Below are 20,149 nucleotides of genomic sequence, written 5' to 3'. Positions count from 1 at the left end.
CCCGCCCCTTTAACAGTGACCTCCACGGCCCCCGCCCCTTTAACAGTGACCTCCACGGCCCCCGCCCTTTTAACAGTGACCTCCACGTCCCCCGCCCTTTTAACAGTGACCTCCACGGCCCCCGTCCTTTTAACAGTGACCTCCACAGTGCCCTCCCCTTTAACAGTGACCTCCACGGCCCCCGCCCCTTTAACAGTGACCTCCACGGTGACCGCATTTTTAACAGTGACCTCCACGGTGCCCGCCCCTTTAACAGTGACCTCCACAGTGCCTTCTCTTTTAACAGTGAACTCCACAGCGCACGTTTATTTAATAGTGGCCCCTGCCCCCCATGCATGTAGTATTGTAGTTGTGCCGTCATACGTCATATGACTGAATATTTAAGGACCTGCGAACTGCTAAACCTGTGATCAGTTGTTATGGCAACCTGGAGTAGGACCTGCGAGCTTCTATTGGCTAACAAGGGACATGTGACAGTATAAATAGCAGTTCAAATTTAAGTGAAAGGCTTGCTGGCTTCTATTGGCTAATGCAGGTAATTTTTTGGGAATATCTCAGGAACGGTACGTCCTAGAGAGCTGAGACCCGGCCTAAAACCTTCCCGGACACCTGATGTACCTGTGTACCACATTTGGTGAAGATCGGTCCAGTCGTTTGGTCGCGCATAAATAACAGACAGACGTCTAGACAGACAGACAGAAACTCATTTTTATATATTTAAGAGATACATATGCGGCATGTCTATTGCTTGTGTGATTCCTCACCTTATACATAGTGCTTTTCCCTATAGACTTCAATGAGGTTGTTAACGGAAAGAGAAAAATCTGCAAAAAGAAATGCACAAAAGTTGCAACAAAACCATGATAAATTGTGCGGATTTATGTGTATTTTTATATTTTTTTTTGAAGTTTTGGTGTGGATTTGGTAGGCAACCAAATGGTTTTAATTAAATCTAACCTCTTTAAAAAATGCTTTGGTTATCAGTAGCACATTAATGCTGCTATATCTGTTCTCCTGTATGTTCATTATTTATGCATTAATTTCTCCTGTGGTGCATGCAGTATTTTATCTAGTGTTTTAAAGAATGCGTTTTATGTGTGCATGATTGTCTTAAAATTTCCTTGTATTAATGAGTAGAATAATATGCAAACGTCTTAATCATATTTGTGTTTTCACCAATGATTGTGGAGTGATTTATTGTTTCCCTCTGAAGAGATCTTGAAAACCATGCAGATAGATGTATCCTGTATGTTGGAAAATTGTGGATTTTGTTTTAAGTTCCACAAACATTGGCATTTATTCGCTGAGAATGCAATACCCCTTGGGGTGCTGGCACACAGTGCAGTTCTGACATGCATTCAGGATGCAGTTTTAAATTTGGCCAGTTTAGGCTACTTTCACACTAGCGTTGTTTTAATCCGGCGTTCAATTCCGACACCGGAACTGCCCGCCGGATCCGTAAAAACGTGTGAAAACGGATTACATTTGAATCCTGATCAGGATTTTGATCACAATGAAAAAAGGCATTGGAAACAACGGATCCGCCATTTATGGACTTTAACTTTTTTTTTCATGTTTTTCGGGTTTAACATGCAAAAGCGTTAATGCAAGTCAATGGGAAAAAGACCGGATCCGGCGTTCAGTCAAATTGTTCAGGATTTTTGGCCGGAGGTAAAAATACAACATGGTACGTTTTTCTGAAAAGCCTGATCAGTCAAAAAGACTGAACTGAAGACATCCTGATGCATCCTGAACGGATTACTCTCCATTCAGAATGCATGGGGATAAAACTGATCAGTTCTTTTCCGGATTTGAGCCCCTAGGACGGAACTCAGCGCTGGAAAAGAAAAAGCAGTCTCATTAACCCCTGGTGTTCTGCATAGTGGAAATGATTTAATTAATTTCAGATAACTACAATAAAAACTTCACCCTGAATGCATGTCAGAACTGTGCTGTGTGCCAGCTCCCTTACAATTTCATTTTTCTAGAGAAAGGTGTCAATGGTGATTTTTTTTTTTTTATATTTTTTTTTATGGTTAATTTTCTTCCCCAGTTTAAGGTTTACGTATAAATACATATCCTTTGCAACTTAAATGGTTCAAAAAAACACAAGAAATCCTTTTTACTGAGCTGTCCTATTGTGCGAATAGGTGACTTGCCTCTGAAGACATGGTCTCTTACTGGTGACTAGGGATGAGCGAACCCGAACTGTATAGTTCGAGTTCGTACCGAATTTTGGGGTGTCCGTGACACGGACCCGAACCCGAACATTTTCGTAAAAGTCCGGGTTCGCGTTCGGTGTTCGACGCTTTCTTGGCGCTTTTTGAAAGGCAGCCAATCAACAAGCGTCATACTACTTGCCCCAAGAGGCCATCACAGCCTTGCCTACTATTGGCATGGCTGTGATTGGCCAGTGCAGCATGTGACCCAGCCTCTATATAAGCTTGGGTCACGTAGCGCTGCACGTCACTCTGCTGATTCAAGCATAGGGAGAGGTTGCTGCTGCGACGTTAGGGCGAGATTAGGCAGATTAAGGCTGCGTTCACACGGGCGAGTATTCCGCGCGGGTGCAATGCGGTAGGTGAACGTATTGCACCCCCACTGAATCCTGACCCATTCATTTCTATGGGGCTGTTCAGATGAGCGGTGATTTTCACGCGTCACTTGTGCGTTGCGTGAAAATCGCAGCATGCTCTATATTCTGCGTTTTTCACGCAACGCAGACCGCATAGAAGTGAATGGGGTTGCGTGAAAATCGCAAGCATCCGCAAGCAAGTGCGGGTGCTGTGCGATTTTCACGCATGGTTGCTAGGTGACAGTCTATTCACTGTATTATTTTCCCTTATAACATGGTTATAAGGGAAAATAATAGCATTCTGAAAACAGAATGCATAGTAAGTGATCAGTTGAGGGTTAAAAAAAATAAAAAAAATTAACTCACCTTCTCCGTTTGTTCGCGTAAGTCCCGGTCTCTTCTTTACTTCTCAAAAGATGAACTATGGGCTAAAGGACCTTTGGTGACGTAAGATCATATGCTCCAATCACATGGTCCATCACCGCGGTGATGGACCATGTGATTGGAGCATGTGATCTGACGTCACCAAAGGTCCTTTAGCCCATAGTTCATCTTTTGAGAAGTAAAGAAGAGACCGGGACTTACGCGAACAAACGGAGAAGGTGAGTTAATTTTTTTTTTTTTTTTTTAACCCTCAACTGATCACTTACTATGCATTCTGTTTTCAGAATGCTATTATTTTCCCTTATAACCATGTTATAAGGGAAAATAATAACATCTACACAACACCGAACCCAAACCTGAACTTCTGTGAAGAAGTTCAGGTCTGGGTACCACAGTCGGTTTTTTATCACGCGCGTGCAAAACACATTGCACACGCACGATAAAAATTGAACATCGGAACGCAATCGCAGTCAAAACTGACTGCAATTGCATTCCTACTCGCGCGGGTTTGCCGCAACACACCGGGACGCATCCGGAACTAATCCGGACACGCTCGTGTGAACCCAGCCTAACTCCTCCAAAAGACTTAATTCAGTGTGGATCATTGAAGTGCTAATATTGAATTGCTCACTTTTTTTAGGCTGCCCAGAGCGTTTTTATATCACTTTTTTCTGGGGTGATCGGCGGCCATTTTGTGGCTTGTGGTGCGCCAGCACAAGCTACCACCAAGTGCTTTTAACCATCAATAGTGTGGTTATTTTTTGCTATATCCTACATCAACTGCAGGCTGAGCCTGTGTCACCGAAGAGCATTTAACCATCAACAGTGTGGTTATTTTTTGGCCATATACTACATCAGGTGCAGGCTGAGCCTGTGTCACCCAAGTGCATTTAACCATCAACAGTGTGGTTAATTTTTGGCCATATACTACATCAGGTGCAGGCTGAGCCTGTGTCACCCAAGTGCATTTAACCATCAATAGTGTGGTTATTTTTTGGCCATATACTACATCAGGGGCAAGTTGAGCCTGTCACCCAGCGCCTAAAAAATAGACCTGACATTTATATTCCTCCAAATCAGTACTGTTTTAGCTGGTCAAGTTATATTTAGTGACCGTAAAAGCACAGTTTTTGTTCTGGGTTGAAAAACTATTCCCAAATTCCCCATTCTCAAAATAAGTAGTTTCTGCTATATCAGGCCTACTTTAAATCTATCCCAAAAAGGATATCTTGGATTCAAGGTGCTGATAGTGTCATTCTGAAAAACTTAACACACACGCTACCGTGCAGATACAAGTCTAATTCTGTGATTAAAGGTATATCTGTCACACAGCGCGTAAAAAATAGGCCTCACATTTATATTCAACCAAATCTGTCATTACTTGTGTGCCTGTATTAGTGTAATACGGTACCTAAATAGATAGCCAGACAGTGTTAGGTGTCTGTAAAAAAAAAAAAAAGGCCTGAATTTTAATTCTATACATTGGCCCGAATAATATTTTTCTTATTGTGGTGAACGGTAACAATGAGGAAAATAACTAGTAAGGGACGCGGACGTGGACATGGTCGTGGTGGTGTTAGTGGACCCTCTGGTGCTGGGAGAGGACGTGGCCGTTCTGCCACAGCCACACGTCCTAGTGTACCAACTACCTCAGGTCCCAGTAGCCGCCAGAATTTACAGGGATATTTGGTGGGGCCCAATGCCGTTCTAAGGATGGTAAGGCCTGAGCAGGTACAGGCATTAGTCAATTGGGTGGCCGACAGTGCATCCAGCACGTTCACATTATCTCCCACCCAGTCTTCTGCAGAAAGCGCACAGATGGCGCATGAAAACCAAGCCCATCAGTTTGTCACATCACCCCCATGCATATCAGGGAAACTGTCTGAGCCTCAAGTTATGCAGCAGTCTCTTATACTGTTTGAAGACTCTGCTGCCAGGGTTTCCCAAGGGCATCCATCTAGCCCTTCCCCAGGGGTGGAAGAGATAGAATGCACTAACGCACAACCACTTATGTTTCCTGATGATGAGGACATGGGAATACCACCTCAGCACGTCTCTGATGATGACGAAACACAGGTGCCAACTGCTGCGTCTTTCTGCAGTGTGCAGACTGAACAGGAGGTCAGGGATCAAGACTGGGTGGAAGACGATGCAGGGGACGATGAGGTCCAAGACCCCACATGGAATGAAGGTCGTGCCACTGACTTTCACAGTTCGGAGGAAGAGGCAGTGGTGAGACCGAGCCAACAGCGTAGCAAAAGAGGGAGCAGTGGGCAAAATCAGAACACCCGCCGCCCAGAGACTCCGCCTGCTACTGACCGCCGCCATCTGGAACCGAGCACCCCAAAGGCAGCTTCAAGGAGTTCTCTGGCATGGCACTTCTTTAAACAATGTGCTGACGACAAGACCCGAGTGGTTTGCACGCTGTGCCATCAGAGCCTGAAGCGAGGCATTAACGTTCTGAACCTTAGCACAACCTGCATGACCAGGCACCTGCATGCAAAGCATGAACTGCAGTGGAGTAAACACCTTAAAAACAAAGAAGTCACTCAGGCTCCCCCTGCTACCTCTTCTGCTGCTGCCGCCTCGGCCTCTTCTGCTGCTGCCGCCGCCTCGGCCTCTTCCTCCGCCTCTGGAGGAACGTTGGCACCTGCCGCCCAGCAAACATGGGATGTACCACCAACACCACCACCTGCGTCACCAAGCATCTCAACCATGTCACACGGCAGCGTTCAGCTCTCCATCTCACAAACATTTGAGAGAAAGCGTAAATTCCCACCTAGCCCCCCTCGATCCCTGGCCCTGAATGCCAGCATTTCTAAACTACTGGCCTATGAAATGCTGTCATTTAGGCTGGTGGACACAGACAGCTTCAAACAGCTCATGTCGCTTGCTGTCCCACAATATGTTGTTTCCAGCCGCCACTACTTCTCCAAGAGAGCCGTGCCTTCTCTGCACAACCAAGTGTCCGCTAAAATCAAGTGTGCACTGCGCAACGCCATCTGTGGCAAGGTCCACCTAACCACAGATACGTGGACCAGTAAGCACGGCCAGGGACGCTATATCTCCCTAACTGCACACTGGGTAAATGTAGTGGCGGCTGGGCCCCAGGCGGAGAGCTGTTTGGCGCACGTCCTTCCGCCGCCAAGGATCGCAGGGCAACATTCTTTGCCTCCTGTCTCCTCCTCCTCCTACTCAGCTTCCTCCTCCTCTTCTTCCACCTGCTCATCCAGTCAGCCACACACCTTCACCACCAACTTCAGCACAGCCCGGGGTAAACGTCAGCAGGCCGTTCTGAAACTCATATGTTTGGGGAACAGGCCCCACACCGCACAGGAGTTGTGGCGTGGTATAGAACAACAGACCGACGAGTGGTTGCTGCCGGTGAGCCTCAAGCCCGGCCTGGTGGTGTGCGATAATGGGCGAAATCTCGTTGCAGCTCTGGGACTAGCCGGTTTGACGCACATCCCTTGCCTGGCGCATGTGCTGAATTTGGTGGTGCAGAAGTTCATTCGCGACTACCCCGACATGTCAGAGCTGCTGCATAAAGTGCGGGCCGTCTGTTCGCGCTTCCGGCGTTCACACCCTGCTGCTGCACGCCTGTCTGCGCTACAGCGTAACTTCGGCCTTCCCGCTCACCGCCTCATATGCGATGTGCCCACCAGGTGGAACTCCACCTTGCACATGCTGGACAGACTGTGCGAGCAGCAGCAGGCCATAGTGGAGATTCAGCTGCAGCACGCACGGGTCAGTCGCACTGCGGAACAGCACCACTTCACCACCAATGACTGGGCCTCCATGCGAGACCTGTGTGCCCTGTTGCGCTGTTTCGAGTACTCCACCAACATGGCCAGTGGCGATGACGCCGTTATCAGCGTTACAATACCACTTCTATGTCTCCTTGAGAAAACACTTAGGGCGATCATGGAAGAGGATGTGGCCCAGGAGGAGGAGGAGGAGGAAGAGGGGTCATTTTTAGCACTTTCAGGCCAGTCTCTTCGAAGTGACTCAGAGGGAGGTTTTTTGCAACAGCAGAGGCCAGGTACAAATGTGGCCAGACAGGGCCCACTACTGGAGGAGGAGGAGGAGGTGGAGGAGGATGAGGATGAAGCATGTTCACAGCGGGGTGGCACCCAAAGCAGCTCGGGCCCATCACTGGTGCGTGGCTGGGGGGAAACACAGGACGATGACGATACGCCTCCCACAGAGGACAGCTTGTCCTTACCTCTGGGCAGCCTTGCACACATGAGCGACTACATGCTGCAGTGCCTGCGCAACGACAGCAGAGTTGCCCACATTTTAACGTGTGCGGACTACTGGGTTGCCACCCTGCTGGATCCCCGGTACAAAGACAATGTGCCCACCTTACTTCCTACACTGGAGCGTGATAGGAAGATGCGCGAGTACAAGCGCACATTGGTAGACGCACTACTGAGAGCATTCCCAAATGTCACAGGGGAACCAGTGGAAGCCCAAGGCGAAGGCAGAGGAGGAGCAAGAGGTCTCCAACGCAGCTGTGTCACGGCCAGCTCCTCTGAGGGCAGGGTTAGCATGGCAGAGATGTGGAAAAGTTTTGTCACCACGCCACAGCTAACTGCACCACCACCTGATACGGAACGTGTTAGCAAGAGGCAACATTTCACTAACATGGTGGAACAGTACTTGTGCACAACCCTCCACGTACTGACTGATGGTTCGGCCCCATTCAACTTCTGGGTCTCCAAATTGTCCACGTGGCCAGAGCTAGCCTTTTATGCCTTGGAGGTGCTGGCCTGCCCGGCGGCCAGCGTTTTGTCTGAACGTGTATTCAGCACGGCAGGGGGCGTCATTACAGACAAACGCAGCCGCCTGTCTACAGCCAATGTGGACAAGCTGACTTTCATAAAAATGAACCAGGCATGGATCCCACAGGACCTGTCCATCCCTTGTGCAGATTAGACATTAATTACCTCCCCTTAACAATATATTATTGTACTCCAGGGCACTTCCTCATTCAATCCTATTTTTATTTTCATTTTACCATTATATTGCGGGGCAACCCAAAGTTGAATGAACCTCTCCTCTGTCTGGGTGCCGGGGCCTAAATATGTGACAGTGGCCTGTTCCAGTGGTGGGTGACGTGAAGCCTGATTCTCTGCTATGACATGAAGACTGATTCTCTGCTGACATGAAGCCTGAATCTCTGTTACGGGACCTCTCTCCTCTGCCTGGGTGCCTGGGCCTAAATGTGTGACAGTGGCCTCTTCCAGTGGTGGGTGACGTGAAGCCTGATTCTCTGCTATGACATGAAGACTGATTCTGTGCTGACATGAAGCCAGATTCTCTGTTACGGGACCTCTCTCCTCTGCCTGGGTGCCTGGGCCTAAATATGGGACAGTGGCCTGTTCCAGTGGTGGGTGACGTGAAGCCTGATTCTCTGCTGACATGAAGCCTGAATCTCTGTTATGGGACCTCTCTCCTCTGCCTGGGTGCCTGGGCCTAAATATGTTACAGTGGCCTGTTCCAGTGGTGAGAGACGTGAAGCCTGATTCTCTGCTATGACATGAAGACTGATTTTCTGCTGACATGAAGCCTGAATCTCTGTTACGGGACCTCTCTCCTCTGCCTGGGTGCCTGGGCCTAAATATGTGACAGTGGCCTGTTCCAGTGGTGGGTGATGCTAAGCCTGATTCTCTGCTATGACATGAAGACTGATTCTGTGCTGACATGAAGCCAGATTCTCTGCTATGGCATGAAGAGACTGATTCTCTGCTGACATGAAGCCAGATTCTCTGTTATGGCATGAAGAGACTGATTCTCTGCTGACGTGAAGCCCGATTCTCTGCTATGGCATGAAGAGACTGATTCTCTGCTGACGTGAAGCCCGATTCTCTGCTATGGGACCTCTGTCCAATTGATATTGGTTAATTTTTTTTTTTTTTTTTTTTATTTTAATTCATTTCCCTATCCACATTTGTTTGCAGGGGATTTACCTACATGTTGCTGCCTTTTGCAGCCCTCTAGCTCTTTCCTGGGCTGTTTTACAGCCTTTTTAGTGCCGAAAAGTTCGGGTCCCCATTGACTTCAATGGGGTTCGGGTTCGGGACGAAGTTCGGGTCGGGTTCGGATCCCGAACCCGAACATTTCCGGGAAGTTCGGCCGAACTTCTCGAACCCGAACATCCAGGTGTTCGCTCAACTCTACTGGTGACATAACGCCTAAATCATACCCTTGTAAGCCCCACCAGTATAGAAACCCCAAGTTCTCACTATTTATCACAAGATCTCATGGGTGTAAGTAAAGAATTGATATATCTGATCGGTGGGGATCGGACCCCTGGGACCCCGGATGATTAGCTCTTTGAGAAGGCACCAGTGCTCCTGTGAGCTTCACAGCCTTCTCCGTGCTTACCAAGTGGCTGTGCTTGGTATCGCTGCTCAGTCCCTTTCACTTCAATAGGGCTGAGCTATGCCTAGGCCACGTGACTGATGAACGTGTCTTCACTGCCCTAGGGAAATCTGTGAGAAGGCAGTGGCGTTACTGCTAGCGCCGCTGCCTTCTCAAACAGCTGATCAGCAGGAGTTCTCGTTGTCTGATCAGAGGATAGGTCATCAGTATTTAAGTCTCGGAAAATCCCTTTAACTTTAAGTAATTATGACATTGTTCAAATTATAGCATTCTAAACTATAGCATGTTTAATAACCTCTAACATTGCTTCTACAGTTGCACCTGCCAATTCTTAGGCCTCTTTCACACGGGCGTTGCGGGAAAATGTGCGGGTGCGTTACGGGAACACCCGCAAATTTTCCGCACGAGTGCAAAACATTGTAATGCGTTTTGCACTCGCGTGAGAAAAATCGTGCGTGTTTGGTACCCAAACCCGAACTTCTTCACAGAAGTTCGGGCTTGGGATCGGTGTTCTGTAGATTGTATTATTTTCCCTTATAACATAAGGGAAAATAATAGCATTCTGAATACAGAATGCATAGTAAAACATCGCTGGAGGGGTTAAAAAAATAAATACAATTATTTAACTCACCTTAGTCCACTTGTTCGCGATGCCGGCATCTCCTTCTGTCTTCATCTGATCTCTGTGCAGCAACAGGACCTTTGATTACGTCACTCCGGTCATCACATGGTACGTCACATGATCTTTTACCATGGTGATGGATCATGTGATGACCAGAATGACATCACCAAAGGTCCTGTTGCTGCACAGAGATCAGATGAAGACAGAAGGAGATGCCAGGCATCGCGAACAAGTGGACTAAGGTGAGTTACATTTTAAAAAAAAAATTTTTAACCCCTCCAGCGATGTTTTACTATGCATTCTGTGTTTAGAATTCTATTATTTTCCCTTATAACCATGTTATAAGGGAAAATAATAATGATCGGGTCTCCATCCCGATCGTCTCCTAGCAACCGTGCATGAAAATCGCACCGCATCCGCACTTGCTTGCGGATGCTTGCGATTTTCACGAAACCCCATTCATTTCTATGGGGCCTGCGTTACGTGAAAAACGCACAAAGAGGAGCATGCTGCGATTTTCACGCAACGCACAAGTGATTCGTGAAAATCACCGCTCATGTGAACAGCCCCATAGAAATGAATGAATCGGTATTCAGTGCGGGTGCAATGCGTTCACCTCCCGCATCGCATCCGCGCGGAATACTCGCTCGTGTGAAAGGGGCCTTACAGTATACATTTTTTTTTCTCACATTTTTGTAATATTCTTTTTCAGGGAAATACATGCAGTCTTCTTATCAAAGCTGTAGCTGAGCTAAGGAGTTCTGGAGATGCCTGTATGTAACATACAGAGGCTTCCAGCCTGTCTCTTGTCACTACCCAGTCCCTCAATATGTACATGTACCTGTCACTGGCCATCACCCTGCCTGTCTGACTGGTTACACACAGGTGTCTTCAGCGCTCAGTAGAACACAGACTCTCCATATTAATGATCAGTTAGAGCTTTGCTAAGAAGACTCTTTAGATACTGTTTTCTAGTAAAAAAGAAGCATCTTTCATTAATAACACACATATATATATATATATATATATATATATAAAGGTGTAACATCCCAGTCCCTACATTTTATTAAAATAAACTAAAACCACAGCTACACTTTAAAAAATAAAAGGTTCATCTATTTCATTTAATGTTTGTGTGGGTCGTTAAAAGATATCAACAGTATCCCCCATAAGAGTGACCTCCACAGCCTCCCAACCCTTAACACTGACCCCCCCACAGTGCCCCGTCCCTTAAAATGGGACCTCCACAGCAGCCCACCCCTTAACTTTGACCTTCACAGCATTTCCCCCCTTTAACAGTGAGTTTCACAGCACCCTACCCCCTTGACAGTGACCTCCACAGGCGCCCGTCCTTTTAACAGTGACATCTACAGCACACCGCCCCTTAACACTGACCTCCATAGCAGATCGTCCCCTTAACTTTGACCTCCTCCGTTCCCTGCCCCCTTAACAGAGACCTCCATAGCGGCCGCTCCTTTATTAGTGACCTCCGCAGTATCCCATCTCCTTAACAGTGATTTCCACAATAATCCGCCCCTAAACAGTGTCCTCCACAGCAACCACCCCTTTAACAGTGGCCTCCACAGTGGACGTCCCTTTATTAGTGACCTCCGCAGTACCCCATCTCCTTAGCAATGATTTCCACAATAACCCACCCCCTGAACAGTGACCTCCATGGGGGACCGTCCCCTTAACTGTGCCCTCCACAGCAGCCTTCCCCCTTAACTGTGATGTCCACAGCACTTTGCTCTCTTAACCGTGTCATCCAAAGTACCCCGCCCCTTTTAAAGGTGACCTACAGCAGTGAAGAAAAATGGCTGGGTTGTTATGGAAACCTGGTGTAAAACTGTGTGCATATCGGAACGGAAGGACCTGCAATCTTCTTTTGGCTGATAATGGTCATGTGACTGTGTGTATGGCAGTTTGGATATGAGTGGAAGACCTGCAGGCTTCCATTGGCTAATGCAGGTCATGTGATGGTGCCATATTTGCATTTTTTTTAAATCTCAGGAACGGTACGTCCTAGAGAGCTGAGAACCAGTCTTAAACCTTCCCGGACACCTGATGTATCTCTGTGCCAAATTTTGGTGCAGATCGGTCAAGTCGTTTGTTCGCACATAATGAACGGACAGACAGAAACTCATTTTTATATATAACATACTAGCAGAAGGACCTGGCTTTGCACGGGTATATTTCATCTATTTCATTTAATGTTTGCGTGTGTCGTTAAAAAATAGACAGACAGTATCCCCCATGACAGTGACCTTCACAGCACCCCAACCCCTTAACAGTGAACTCCACAGTCCCCCACCGCTTAACATTGACCCCCCCCCCCCCACAGTGCCCTGCCTCCTTAAAATGGGACCTCCACAGCAGCCCATCCTTTTAACTTTGACCTTCACAGCAGTCCGCCCCTTTAACAGTGAGTTTCACGGCACCCCACTCCCTTGACAGTGACGTCCTCAGGGGCCCTGCCCCTTAACAGTGACCTATACAGCACCCTGCCCCTTAACACTGACCTCCATAGGGGACCATCCCCTTATCTGTGACCTCCACTGTTCCCTGCCCCCTTAACAGAGGCCTACACAGCACCTGTCCCTTTAGCAGTGACTGCCACAGTACCCCATTCCCTTAACAGTGACCTCCAGAGTACCACGCTTCCTTAACAGAAACCTCACAGTACCCTGCTGACTTAACAGTGACCTCCACAGCAGTTGCCCCTTTAATAGTGGCCCCTGCCCCCTTAACAGTGACCTCCACAGCGCTCTGCCCCCTTAAAGTAACCTCCACAGTGAACGCCCCTTTAACAGTGACCTCCACAGTACCCCGCTCCCTTAACAGTGACCTCACAGTACCCAGCTGACTTAACAGTGACCTCCACAGCAGCTGCCCCTTTAATAGTGACCCCTGTCCCCTTAACAGTGGCCTCCACAGCGCCCTGCCCCTTTAAGGTTAGGGCTACATGACGATATGTGTCGCGTGACATTTTGTTGTACCAATGTTGCGCAACAATTTTTATAATAGGCTATGGTGTCGCACTGCGACATGACAGCAAAAAATCTATCCAAGATGGATGCATGTAGCATTGTAGTTGTGCCTTATGTGTCATGCGACACATGTCGTCGTGTAGCCCTAGCCTTAAGCTGTGAAGAACAATGGCTGGGTTGTTATGGAAACCTGGAGTAAAACTGTATGTATATGGAGACTAAGAGCCTGCGAGCTTCTATTGGCTGATAAGGGACATGTGACCGTATGTATGGCAGTTAGGATTTGAAGAGAAAGACTTGCAGGCTTGTATTGGCCAATGCAGGTCATTTTTTGGGAATATCTCAGGAATGGTATGTCCTAGAGTGCTGAGACCCTCTAGGTCGCGCATAAAGAACAGACAGACAGACGTCGGGACAGACAGAAACTCATTTTTTTTATATATGAGACTAGCAGCAGGACCCGGCTTCGCACGGGTATATTTCATCCATTTCATTTGATGTTTCTGTGTGTCGTTAAAAGATATTGACAGTATCCCCCATAACAGTGACCTCTACAGCATCCCGCCCCACTGTCTGCTGAGCTATCTAATCCTATCCCGTGTGATACGGTCCACTGAGCTGTGTATCTAATCCTATCCTGTGTGATACTGCCTGCTGAGCTGTGTATCTAATCCTGTCATGTCTGATACTGTCTGCTGAGCTGTGTATCTAATCCTATCCTGTGTGATACTGCCTGCTGAGCTGTGTATCTAATCCTGTCATGTCTGATACGGTCCACTGAGCTGTGTATCTAATCCTATCCTGTGTGATACTGCCTGCTGAGCTGTGTATCTAATCCTGTCATGTCTGATACTGTCTGCTGAGCTGTGTATCTAATCCTATCCTGTGTGATACTGCCTGCTGAGCTGTGTATCTAATCCTGTCATGTCTGATACTGTCTGCTGAGCTGTGTATCTAATCCTATCCTGTGTGATACTGTCTTCTGAGCTGTGTATCTAATCCTATCCTGTGTGATACTGTCTGCTGAGCTGTGTATCTAATCCTATCCTGTGTGATACTGCCTGCTGAGCTGTGTATCTAATCCTATCCTGTGTGATACTGTCTGCTGAGCTGTGTATCTAATCCTATCCTGTGTGATACTGTCTGCTGAGCTGTGTATCTAATCCTATCCTGTGTGATACTGCCTGCTGAGCTGTGTATCTAATCCTATCCTGTGTGATACTGCCTGCTGAGCTGTGTATCTAATCCTATCCTGTGTGATACTGCCTGCTGAGCTGTGTATCTAATCCTATCCTATGTGATACTGCCTGCTGAGCTGTGTATCTAATCCTGTCATGTCTGATACTGCCTGCTGAGCTGTGTATCTAATCCTATCCTGTGTGATGCTGTCTGCTGAGCTGTGTATCTAATCCTATCCTGTGTGATACTGTCTGCTGAGCTGTGTATCTAATCCTATCCTGTGTGATACTGCCTGCTGAGCTGTGTATCTAATCCTGTCATGTCTGATACTGTCTGCTGAGCTGTGTGTCTAATCCTATCATGTATAAAACTGTCTGCTGTGTATAGAAGTCTATTGTGTGATACAGTCTGCTGAGCTGTGGATGTCGTCGTGTAGCCCTAGCCTAAAGCTGACTTACAGCAGTGAAGAAAAATGGCTGGGTTGTTATGGAAACCTCTAGTAAAACTGTGTGTTTGTGGAAACTAAGCGCCTGCAAGCTTCTATTGGCTGTTAAGGGACATGTGTTTATGGCATTTGGGATTTGAAGAGAAAGACTTGCAGGCTGGTATTGGCTAATGCAGGTCATATTTTGGGAATATATCAGGAACGGTAAATCATAGAGAGCTGAGACCCGGTCTACAACCTTCCAGGACACCTGATGTAACTGTGTGCCAAATTTGGTGAAGATTGGTCCAGTCGTTTAGTCGTGCATAAAGAACAGACAGACAGATATACACTCACCTAAAGAATTATTAGGAACACCTGTTCTATTTCTCATTAATGCAATTATCTAGTCAACCAATCACCTGGCAGTTGCTTCAATGCATTTAGGGGTGTGGTCCTGGTCAAGACAATCTCCTGAACTCCAAACTGAATGTCAGAATGGGAAAGAAAGGTGATTTAAGCAATTTTGAGCGTGGCATGGTTGTTGGTGCCAGACGGGCCGGTCTGAGTATTACACAATCTGCTCAGTTACTGGGATTTTCACGCACAACCATTTCTAGGGTTTACAAAGAATGGTGTGAAAAGGGAAAAACATCCAGTATGCGGCAGTCCTGTGGGCAAAAATGCCTTGTGGATGCTAGAGGTCAGAGGAGAATGGGCCGACTGATTCAAGCTGATAGAAGAGCAACGTTGACTGAAATAACCACTCGTTACAACCGAGGTATGCAGCAAAGCATTTGTGAAGCCACAACACGCACAACGTTGAGGCGGATGGGCTACAACAGCAGAAGACCCCACCGGGTACCACTCATCTCCACTACAAATAGGAAAAAGAGGCTACAATTTGCACGAGCTCACCAAAATTGGACTGTTGAAGACTGGAAAAATGTTGCCTGGTCTGATGAGTCTCGATTTCTGTTGAGACATTCAAATGGTAGAGTCCGAATTTGGCGTAAACAGAATGAGAACATGTATCCATCATGCCTTGTTACCACTGTGCAGGCTGGTGGTGGTGGTGTAATGCTGTGGGGGATGTTTTCTGGGCACACTTTAGGCCCCTTAGTGCCAATTGGGCATCGTTTAAATGCCACGGGCTACCTGAGCATTGTTTCTGACCATGTCCATCCCTTCATGACCACCATGTACCCATCCTCTGATGGCTACTTCCAGCAGGATAATGCACCATGTCACAAAGCTCCAATCATTTCAAATTGGTTTCTTGAACATGACAATGAGTTCACTGTACTAAAATGGCCCCCACAGTCACCAGATCTCAACCCAATAGAGCATCTTTGGGATGTGGTGGAACGGGAGCTTCGTGCCCTCGATGTGCATCCCTCAAATCTCCATCAACTGCAAGATGCTATCCTATCAATATGGGCCAACATTTCTAAAGAATGCTATCAGCACCTTGTTGAATCAATGCCACGTAGAATTAAGGCAGTTCTGAAGGCAAAAGGGGGTCCAACACCGTATTAGTATGGTGTTCCTAATAATTCATTAGGTGAGTGTATAAGAGATATAAAAAGGGTGTTAAACCTCGAGCCCTGACGTCCATTTGGATGCTGCTTTGACATGTACCACTTACCTAAACATTGCTATAGCACAGGGATTTATTCCTGCCTTAGGCCTCCTGCACACGAACGTGTGCGCCCCGTGGTCGTGCTGCGTTCTGGAAATTGCGGACCGCAATGCACGAACACCGTCACCGTGGGGCAGCCGCAGCGGATCGCGGACCCATTCACTTTAATGGGTCCACGTTCCGGCCGTTCTGCAAAAAGATAGGACATGTCCTATCTTTTTGCGGAACGAAAGTACGGGACGAAACCCCACGAAACACCGTGCTTCCGTCCCGCACCATTCCGCATCTCCGGATGCGGAATGCCCATGGAACAGCACCAGTGTATTGCGTATCTGCAAATGCGGTACGCAATACGGCAATGGGAAGCACACGTTTGTGTGCAGTAGGCCTTAGAGGAAATCTCCGAGTTTTTTCCTGTATCACCTTAAAGGTGGCATGAACTAATGACCGATCCCCTTAGCAAAATGCTCGGTCACTCTCTCAAATTGTTTTGTTAAAATCATGTACCGTATTAACCCCTTAGTAGACCAGCTTGTTTTGGGCCATAACGACCAAGTTTTTTTTTTTTATAGTCACCTTTAAGAGTTCTAACTTTTTTAGTTTTCCGTTGATGTAGCCATATGAGGGCTTACTTTTTGCGGGACAAGTTGTAGTTTTTAATGGTGTCATTTCGGGGTACATATAACTTGCTGATCAGCTTTTATTTTTCCTTTCTGGTTGTGGGATGAGAAAAAACAGCAGCACTGCCACTGAGTTCTTACATTATTAATTTTTCAGCATAAACAACACTAACTTTATTTTGTGGGTCAGTAGGATTACAGCGATACCACATTTTAACAGGTTTTTTTACATACTTTTGCACGATAAAATTAATGCATTCAAATACCCGGACATTTTTACATTTTCCTTCTAGGTTGCTGTATGTGAGCTTTTTGATTGTTTTTTATTCCGTATTTTCGGTGGCGATTCTAATAAAACTATTTCATATTTATTTAGCCATTTAATAGTGTCACGAGGGACTATTCTAAAATACATTGCACAGTTCATGCAGTCATTTGTGTAGTGCTGATGGGAGACCGAGGGAGTCTGCTCCCTCTGTAACATCTTACATGTCGCGGACTCTATTGGGGTTAAACGCCTCTGCTGGTTCATGCAGAACCGTGCAGCACTTAGACTAGACCGCTGTAAAAAGGCCCAACAGAAGGCCCATTAGTGACCTCCGTAAAAAGGCTTATGGGGGGTCAAGACTGGGTTAAACGGCTCCAATGCAGGATGTGTTCAGTTCTCAGTGACACTACCTACCACTGATTGCTAAAGCAGACTCTATGTTAATCAGAGAGCAGAGTTTTCATTAACATCAGGACTCATGTGGGATACATGTATGGGTGGCTGTGTGATCACTGCGGACATCCATAAGCAGTGTACCATCAACCCATAGCCGTCGCATAAGGGTTATACAAACCTATTTGAACCCTCATTCAAGTGATATCCCAACTGCCTATCTCTCTACATCTAGAGAGGAATTAGCCAAGTTTTAATAAGTATTTCTAATAAAGATTTGTTATTGCCGTCCTTTCTAGGCAGTGATATCGTTCTAGGTAGAGAGACGGAAACTCTGTGATAATACCATCAGGACTCGGACCCTAACACTGGCTGGGGCCGTTCAATACATGCAGCAGAAAAAACTGGTAACTGATTCCCTTTAAAGGGGGGGCCTCTATCTATTTCTAGCTGCAGGCAACTAGTAATAAGCATTATTAAATCATTGATGCCGATGCCTGATTTTTGTTTACTTGCAGGTCCGCGATGTGCTGTCTGCATTTTTTGTGGCTCCATTGAAATAAAAGGATCCGCATCTGACCCACAAGAAATGTGGATCGGATGCGGACCAGTTAAATGGTGAAGAGAACAATACACTGATACGAGCTCTGCGTTTTCTTCATACAGCTGATCGGCAGCCCCCACCAATCTGATATTGATGACCGATACTGAGGATAGGTCATTAATATTGAATAAGCGGACAACAAGGGAATCTGCCACCATTTTTTGCTGTTCTAAATGCTAAAATAAAAACTAAAATACTAACACACTGTGCCACTTTAATTACTTTAAATTGGGTATTGAACAGCCCCTTTAAGTAGCAATACAAATTGAATCAGGGATTGGGGAAATGTTATGATTTCACCACAAGATGGCAGTACAGTCTCATATTATGTCCAGTCTTGTGCCTTGAAGCTGTGCTTCGCCTCTTCATTTTGTCTTGTCCTAATAGATATTCTGATCTTTGTATTCTATGGTCTAGATCAGGAATGCACAACTACAACTCCCCGCATGTCCGGACAGCCTACAGCAGGGCATGATGGGAGTTGTAGTTTTACAACAGCTGGAGGGCCGGAGGTTGAGCATCTGATCACACCTTTCTGATGGGCAGAATAGCATGAGACATCCTGCAGCGCTGTACAGATAGTCACCACTTACATCAGTCTCTCTTCCCAATGGGACCGACAGTCTAATGTCACAAACCTGCACACAAATGTTCTCCGTGATCAGATCTTAGCCCAAGGCCAGTGCTAACCCACAGAATTTTGTGTGTCTACATCAACTCCAGACTCATAGCAGTGTGCGTCTCAGTTCCTGCCGCGTGGTCAGGGAAAGGTCCTCCATGGAATATATTTTATGCATCTTATTCCAGCAGTCATTAGAATCGGTCAGTGCCGGGTATCATGGGGCTTCACTGAACCCCCCGTGGTTGGTAGTTCAGGAGATGATTTCATTTTTAGAATTGTGCCCACACGTAGATCTCTATCTTCATTAGGGTTCTATGGTGATGTCCTTACTTTATCTTCGTGGAAGGCTATATTGCAGTGTCCTGAGTTCTGCAGGGGGGCTACAAGTCATTGGTATAGGATTTGGATATATTACAATACAGGTCTGTATGTGGAGGACCTTTCATTAGAGGAGGATTCTCTTTGTCCTGGTGTCATTATCCCTTTGCTTTTAATGATGTTTGTGGCCTTTACCAGTCTAGATTATTCTTGGGCTGCTTTGCATACGTCGGTGTACCCATAGGCTTTACTAACCTGAAGGAGGTCTGAGGTCTTTTTGGCCTCTGTCGGGCTGGTATCTGTCAGTATGCTTTTTCTGCCGTATGGAATAGTGCACTGCCGGGCTATTCCATAAAGGGGCACCCAGTAGAATTTTTTATTTATTTTTTTTATTAACATTTGAGCCTTTGTATGCCTATACAGAGGCATCCTTCTGAGGTATAAATTGGGAAATGATCCTGCCTTATTTAGATGAATGCTTTTTGTTGGCTGGAATTTGTGGTACAATATAATAGAAACCTTTTTTCTATTCTTATTATTGGCCCTTTATTTGCTGTGTTTGCGTATCCCACATGTATAAAAGCCCTCATATAATAGAATGGCACCTATTTCTGGAGTCCAGCATGATGTGAGGACATACATTTCAGTAACGTCCTTGAGGAGGGCCTGGAAGTCTTCTCGTTTCTTTGCCGGAATCCAGGCACAATAACAGTTATTTCACCTTGACTACACTGCTTATATCTGATCCACAAGTGATGTGATTTCTAAATCCATCATGATTCAGTGCTTATTACATATTAATACTGGAAATACCAAGGGGCTTTAATAGGACTTGCTGGATTGGCGATGATGCATGAGTGACAGCAAATAATCTGGCTGAATGAGCTCAGATGATTGTGTTTTTATAGGATGCATGACTGGAATTTATTGTCATTTTGTTCCATAAAATATTCTTACATTTTAATGGGTTTTCATGGGGCTTTTTTAAGCTCAGAGTGACAAAAAAAAAGGTCATACCCACCTCTACTGATACCCACTCTTTTATTATAATGCTCCCTGAGTCCCTCTCGTCAAACAGGAAGTGCCCACTCAGCAAATGGCTGGCTGCAGTAGTTACTTACCTC

The 20,149-nt window shown here is 46.4% G+C and overlaps 1 protein-coding gene and 1 long non-coding RNA gene across 9 annotated transcripts in view; both read left to right on the top strand.

Moving 5' to 3' along the window:
• The window catches only part of PIKFYVE (phosphoinositide kinase, FYVE-type zinc finger containing), a 326,446-nt gene that overhangs the window by 118,913 nt on the left and 187,384 nt on the right, over window positions 1–20,149 (top strand). The window lies entirely within an intron of this gene.
• LOC121008923 lies at window positions 13,181–14,867 on the top strand. The gene is made up of 3 exons (XR_005780643.1): window positions 13,181–13,218; window positions 14,522–14,523; window positions 14,736–14,867. It is a non-coding gene; the product is annotated as an uncharacterized LOC121008923 (long non-coding RNA).

The sequence above is a fragment of the Bufo bufo genome, chromosome 7 (assembly GCF_905171765.1).
Source record: "Bufo bufo chromosome 7, aBufBuf1.1, whole genome shotgun sequence".
Taxonomy (NCBI): Eukaryota; Metazoa; Chordata; class Amphibia; order Anura; family Bufonidae; genus Bufo; species Bufo bufo.
Note: the sequence above shows the minus strand (reverse complement) of the source record. Positions and strands in the feature narration are given on the sequence as shown.